Consider the following 7,309-nt stretch of genomic DNA (forward strand, 5'->3'; position numbering starts at 1 on the left):
AATATGGCAGTTACAGTGAATTAAGGTGTAAGGTTCGGACAAGTGAGGAGTGTCGATGGAAAGGCCAGGCAGGAGCCACCGGTGTAGCTCTGGTGAAGAGAAACAGAGACTAGTGTATGGAGACACCAAGAAAGCAGAGCTAGATGGAGCCCCGGGAATCATCCAGGCCATTTACAGATGAGGAAACCGAGGCCCAGAAAGGTGAGGGGATGGCCCAGGTCAGCAGTCCTGTGAGCAGTTAGTGTCAGAGCCAGAGGGACGTGTCAGTGCACAAGTCTAAGTCTTTAGCTTGTTCTATCTCCTTCCTTGCGGTATCTCGCATGAGAAACTCAGCTCTGAGGGTGTTAGTGTTCTTCTCCCTCCGCACCCCGCAATCCCCATAAGAAAGGGAGGTAAAATACAAGGAGGAAATGCACTGGGGGCATTTCAAAAAACTCGAAACCTTCTGTGATTGGTGATCATATATATCATTGGGAAGTGATAGATACCACATATTAAGGTCAGGCATGGCACTGGCCTTAGTGTGCATCTTCCCAAGACGTCCTGAAAAGTATCTGTCATTGCAGGGCCATGCAGAGAAGGCAGAGGGCTGACGGGGACAAAATGACTGACCGAAGGTCCACAACGCTCACAAGTGGAGGAGCCAGGACTTCCAGCAGGTCTCATCGGCTGCTGTGTAACTACACAGGGAGATTTTGCTCATTTTCCATAACAACAACAACAAAAAATAATTGAGGAAAATGAATAATGTATTGAGTAGAGTATTTTACAGTTTATGAACTGCTTTTAGTGCATGGCTATCCATTCACTCCAAGCACTCGGCAGCGCTGTTGGATGGGGGATACCATCCACGTTCTACAAGTGAGGAAACGGAGGGACGCGGCCAGCAGGTGTCCTGGTTCCGGGGCCCCTTAGAACCAGATTCCAATCTAGGCTTTCTTGCTCCAACCTATGTCCCTTTCCGTGTTACTAGAGCTGAAATCAAGGAAAGCAACTGACAGGAGAGAAATGCATTTTAAGTTTAAAATATTCCATCAGATGTTTTCAGCCAACGTGCTATGAAGGCCATTCAACACTAGATTACAGTTATTCTAAAGTACCCACTTGAAAAAAAAAAAAAAAAGAGCATTTTAAGGCAAAATATGTGTTTCTGTTCTCCGTCACTCTGCTTCAGTGGGCTGACCCTAAATAAGGCCCAACAACCCAGCAAGCATCCTTCAGGCTTGCGCTTACTGAGACAGGGGGAGGTGGCTAGGACAGCCTTTGGGCAAGACTCTTCGGGCAGGTAGGTGTGCCGCAGGGAAGGCCTTTCCACGGACTCAGCCACTCACTAGGGCGGTCATCTGCCAGGCGTTGGGGCCACAACCATGGTAGAATAAGGCGGTCATCTGCCAGGCATTGGGGCCACAACCATGGTAGAATAAGGCAAGGTTCCTGCCCTCCGGGAGCATGAACTCTAGCCAGGGCAGGCGTATGTTGGAGCAATGACAACATGACCCAGCACAGGTGTCACACAAAGCAGCCCCAAAGTGTCGTGGGAGCACAGGGACAGAGCTCAGGAAGGCTTCCCATCAGAAGGGGCGTCTGAATTGTCGTGAAGGGAAGAAGGGAGAGAGAAAGGGTCATTCTAGGCAGAGAGGCCAGTGCGAGCAAAAGTCGGGGTATAAAAGAGCAGAGAATAGTAGAAGACAGTCCTGGCTCGTTCCAGAAATGACATCAAACTGAAAGCACTCTGTCGAACTGGGCCATCATTTGGTAAGCATCGACCATCACAGGGCAGAGCTGTACGAGGGTGAATCCACCCACGAGGGCCTCACAACGTGCCCAGCGTGTCTACCTAACCAACATCCAAACGAGTCCCTACTACGCGCAAATCCCCACTTACACTACAGACCACTTAGTTTAACTCTGTGGTGAGCAGACCTCAGTGCTCCCAAACGTGAGTCCCGCATTTGATGCCAAAGCTCTTGACCTTCAACATTTGTAGACAAGGATGACATGCCGTGTTTCCCCTGATGAAGGCCTCTTGAGATTTCCCTGAGTGTATCTTGGACCAGACGACAGCGTTTCAGCTGTGAGTCACTGACCAATATCTCTACCCCCGCTTCACAGCTGATGTCTGTTTAATGATTTGCGGATCTGAGGAAGGGAGTTTCTTCGGCAAAGAATAATTCTTTTCATGTGCGTGGCAAGTTGGGTTTTGAACAGCCTTTCTCCACGCATCCTCTCCATCACCACACTTGATTGTCACAAGTGCCTGGCGGGGTGCAAGGAACGTCCCCATTCTACAGACGAGAGAACGGAGTCTCACCAAGGCAGAGCAATCCAAGGTCGTGGAGCAAGTGTATGGGGAGATGAGAGCTCGAAACCATGTCTCCTGACTCCCCAGTCCTGCCCTCTTTTCTCTCGACTTTACCATCTGCCCGGAATACAATAATATCATTCTCATTAGGACGTGAATCCCAGAAGAAATGCTGGTCAAATCACATCCCCTCGGGCAACATAAGTACAGCATAAATTAAAAGACCAATTAAAGAACATGGCCTTTTAACTGGGACTTACCACTGTCCCCCGGGGCAAGAATGTAGAAGTCAGTGGCTGCCCATTCCAGAAATTACCCAGAGACCCACTTACCCATATGCAAGAGGCTTTAACCCCAAACTATTCACCGAACTTTATCACCCTTCTCTATGCTTTTCTGGCGCCCCAGCCCCCGTGGAGCTGTGTCTAGAATCATTGCCCAAACCTCTGCCCCTCTCTCTGGCCAGAAGACGCAGCAGCAGCAGCAGCCCATCCCTCCCTGGGGATAGGTGCCTCTCAGCTGTGACACACACATCTCTCAACACCAGGAGCCTCAGAACCTGATGAAAAACCAATGCTTCTCTAGTTCAAAGAGAGCATTGAAGCGAGATTCCCTAGCTGTCTCCAAGTGGGATAGTCCGCCAATGGCTAGAGCCCTGGGTGGCCAAGGGGACAACGAGTGTTATTATACTCCAGGGAGTCTTGTTTTGCTGACAATGGGGTGGGGGGGGGGGGGCTAGAAATGAGGCGAGGAGAAAAGGAAGGGGCATTTTGGTTGCTCGCTTACAATTTTGTATCAATTCGCACTCCACCACCAACAATCAAAGGCAGTAACATGATAAACTCCAGGGATACATCTGGGTCCCCAAACGGTAATGGTTACTACTTCCCCCATCCAAATTCCCCCCTCCGGGTGCTGGGTTTGAAGCCGACTCTACAGATCAAGAGCTGGTGTGCGCTCCGGTCCTTTTCCATGTCATAGCTGAGCTGCAGTGCCCCCCCAGCCCCCACCCCCGGCCCCAGCCAAACCACAGGGAGAACAGGTCTCTGGGTCAGCCCGGATCGCAGAGAATCCTTACCACTGCCCCCTCCACCCCGACGCCGGTGTCTCCGGAACCTGCCTGGGGTTCACGGGCTCAGAGGAGCTGCCTGTACCAAGGTCTGGACGTGCTCCCTCAGCCTCCATCTGGGACTTCTGCGGGGACCACCTCCTTCACCAGCGTGTCCCCCCAACTATCGCCCCAGATTTTCCCTCCTGCCCTCCCAGACCTGCCCAGACGCGCCTGGAGACTAGAGGACAGAGAGCCTGGGGGTTGGGGGTGTAGACCGAAGGAGATAAACCACATTTCGCGGCGGAATCCCTGTTAAGTAACAGAAAGCCATCCAACTAGCAACCACGCTTCCAGAAACGTCACTGCCACCGCGGAGAGAGTTTGCAGCTGCCGACCCCAGCGCTCTCACCTACCTGCCTCCCACTGCAGGGCTCCCCTCGGCTCCGGGCCGCGCCGGCTGCCTCCCTCCCGGCTGTCCGCAGCGGCGGTGGGCGCTCCGCGGGGTCCGGGCGCCCGCGAGCTGGGTCTCCGGTGCCCGCGGCGAGGCTGCTTGGAGGAGGAGTAAGAGCTGCCGCCCGCCGCCGCCGCGGTGCTGATGCGGTTGCTATGGTTATGGAACTCCGCAGCTGCCCCCTCTCGGCGCAACAGCTGCCCGGCCGCGGCCTCCGGGCAGCCCCGCGAGCCGGGCCGGGCGGCGAGGCTGGGCGCGGGGCGGGCGCCGGCCGCGGCCACTGCGGAGGAGGACGCGGGGCGGCTGCGCTCGGCCTGCCCGCTCGGCTCTGCGCGGCGCCCGCGCTCCGCTCCCGCCCCCGCCGGGACGCGGCCGCCCGCCCGCTCGCCCGCCCCCGACCCCGCGCCCCGCCCCGGCCCTCTCCGCGCCGCCGCCGCCGCCGCCCCCCCACCCCGCCCGCCGGCCCGAGCATGCTCAGTGTGCGGCCCCGAGGCGCCCTCCCGCGTGGCGGGGCTGGGCGGCGGCGGCGCGCGAGGCCCTTCCCGGAGCCCCCGCGGGGTCGCCGGTGCGCTTCGGCGGAGCGGCCCGAAGGCGGCCCGGCAGGTGCCCCGGGCCAGCTCTGAGCGAGCGCAGGACCACCGCCCGGCGACCCCATCCAACCTGCCACCCGCTGCCGACCGGCTCGGACACCGGCGAGATGGGGCCCACGGGGAGAGGCGAGGGTTGAGGACGGATGGAGCAGCTGGAGTCCTCTGAGCATCCCTCGCGGGCATGGCACCGAGGGACAGGCCTGCGAAGGCCTGGGGACATGTGGCTTCACAGATGAGGAAGCAGCCTCAGACGGGGGGCCAGGGCGGGACTCCGGAGACCCGCGCGCAGCCCCGCAGACGGACGGGGCTGCACCAACTCACATCCCAACCAGAACCGCGGGCGTGACCGAGAAACTGCAGCCACTGAGACCCCGGCCCCGGCTAATCCAGTCCGGGCGGAGGGAGGTCATCAAGGCAGGACACCTGAAAGAGGGGACAAGAAGAAGGCACAGAGGTGAAGTCTGAGGAAGGAAGTTCCAACCAAAGGGAGAGGACCCGATGTGCAAAGGCCCGGAGGCCAGGCAGCCAGCGCTGGTTTGACCCGCGCTTGTGATGCAGCAGAAGGGAGCAGAGTGGACCACAGAGGTTCAAGGAACAGGGTCTGCCAGGGCCTTGAGAGCCAAGTGAGGAGGGCGGCATTCGACCCTAAAGACAACAGGAAGCCACTGAAGAACCTTAAGCAGGAGAAAGGCTGGGTGGCTAAGTGGGCAGTCACCCCTGCCGAAGTGTGGGTGGTGGGGCTAAGGTGGGCATTAAAGCTCCAAGAGGGGGTGTCCAGACGGTGTTGCGTGTTGCCGCCTTCTTGCCCTGGAGGGCGGAAGGCCACCTTCTGTCTACATTGCTCTCCTTGCTACAGCGTCCAGCGGAGCCTCGCACCGCACGTGTGCTCTGTAAATGTGTGGTGCGTGGCCAATAAATGAATATTTATTTCTCCATAGAGAAAATGGATTCCTTTCTTTCATAATTTTTCTGTCTTTAAAATGTGATCAAAATCATGGGGCATTTATTTTGCCTTAAACATTGCATTTTTAGGCAGCCTTATTTTTGAAAGTCAGCCCAAGTCCCCAGTGTTCTCCTCTGTCTTAGATGGTCCGCGACAACGCAGATACGGAGCACAAGAGCGCAGGGTTTGCTTGTTTCCTGATAGTTTTCAATTGGCGGATAAGAGAGCTCCCCAGGATATATTGTTACGTGAAAAAGCAAAGTGCAGAACAGTGTTTATAATAAGATAACTCTTGGGGAAGAAGCGGGGAGACACAAATGTATATTTGAATTGGCTTGTATTGGCATAAAAATATGCTGGAAGATCGTGTAAAACACTTGCGAAGTAGATGTTAGCTAATGGGACTGAGGTGGGTGCAGGACTGGGGGGGGGCAAGGTCTGGGGGAGATAGAGTCTTTCAATGGTACTTTATTTTGAACCAAAAATAAATTACACACATGCATAATGTGTTACCATCTGTGTCTAGAATCCTAATGAACCTTGGGATAAATTTGCATGCAACATGTTCCGCATGGACATATCCCAAGACCTCCTCCTCCCACTGCCTCGGTCCCTATGTGACACAGTAGTACTATGATTTATTAAGTCTTCCTCTTCAGTCCTGCTCTGCCCATGGACCGGAGGTGAGGAGAGAGGACACAGAGACAGAAACGGAGGCCTCCAGGAGGCCAGGTCACCAGTGCCAGCACAAGGGAGCTGTGTGGACGTGATCTTCGTGTCAGTTCCCCGGGGGTCTTCCCCGCGATAGCGATCATGGTGGTTATGGTCCATAGTGGCCAATGTGATAGCCATCGATCATCTGGCTGGAGTGATGTCCTCTGGGCTTAGAGATTCCCTGACCCACTGCCGTCCTCATGGATGAGATCCCTGTAATGTCCCACTCCAAACTGGTACATTCTCAGACCCACGGGGTGAGGCTCTGAGCAGCTAGGGGCCCACAGGAGGTCTGCAAGGGAAGTTCCTGGGGTGAGCCCAAGTGGAACTGACCCAAAAGCAAAACAAACTCCGCTGACATCCCCCCTCTCGGGGAAGGACCCACCATCCATCCCAGCACACGAGTCAGAAACCCCGACGTCCCCGTAGGCTTCCGGGTCTCTGCCTCCTTCTCTCTCCCCGTCTCATCTCCCACACGCCTAGTTACATACCAACTTCTGTCAGTTCCACCACGTGAATAGCTCTCAGAGTCATCTATAACAGGGGCTGGGCTCTATGACAGTGGTTGGTTTTTTGTTTTGTTTTGTTTCGTTTTTTGATTTTTGTTTTTAAATCTTCTTCAACAGGAGTCTGCAAGTCATGGTGTCTAGAGAAAGGGGTAGAATCTTAGCCTGAACGTTCTGAGGTGAGCATCTGCTGATAGGACAGGGGGACACGGATTCTGGGACAGATGCTGGGCCTGATGCAGTCTTCTGGGGCAGTTGGAAGATGACACCCCACTGAAGAGAGCTGAACACTGAGACAGAGAGCTCATCAGGAGCTACTCTTGGCCAAGTTGGTTCTGGAGGGGTTGAGGGTGCCCTCCAGCACAGGGCTGCAGGGGCTGGTGCCCGTTCAAGATGAGGACGGCATCAGAGCAAAGTGGACCAGCGTTTTCTCCCTCTGTCCCAGAAGGCCGGTTTTCTAGGGAGACATCCTGTGGCAAGGAGAAGCAACTGTCATGAAATTCTTATCAGAGGCAGCAGTCTCCACAGGATGGGGAGGAAGTTGGAATAGCCTCCTGCTGGGGCTGGGTAAGCACCCCCCCCAACCTGCCGCTCTTTTATAAGAACCTGGGAAAAGAGAAATCCCCAAGAGAGAGAAACTCCACTTCCTGCTAGTAGAATTGAGACCGGAGACAACTTGCCTGGCCTTCCAATCTGGCGTCACTCTTCCTTTACTGCGTGTCCTTTAAGATGCAGTGCGACTTAACTGTAGC

General features: G+C 55.4%; 1 protein-coding gene across 1 annotated transcript in view; it reads right to left on the minus strand.

Annotated features, from left to right (window-relative positions):
• The window catches only part of FAM135B (family with sequence similarity 135 member B), a 270,098-nt gene extending 266,042 nt beyond the window's left edge, over positions 1–4,056 (minus strand). The window contains exon 1 of the mRNA XM_059395210.1: positions 3,767–4,056. The gene's annotated coding sequence lies outside the window, so the exon portion shown is untranslated. The remainder of the gene's footprint in view (positions 1–3,766) is intronic.
• Between the last annotated feature and the right edge of the window lie 3,253 nt (positions 4,057–7,309).

The sequence above is a fragment of the Mustela nigripes genome, chromosome 3 (genome assembly GCF_022355385.1).
Source record: "Mustela nigripes isolate SB6536 chromosome 3, MUSNIG.SB6536, whole genome shotgun sequence".
Lineage (NCBI taxonomy): Eukaryota > Metazoa > Chordata > Mammalia > Carnivora > Mustelidae > Mustela > Mustela nigripes.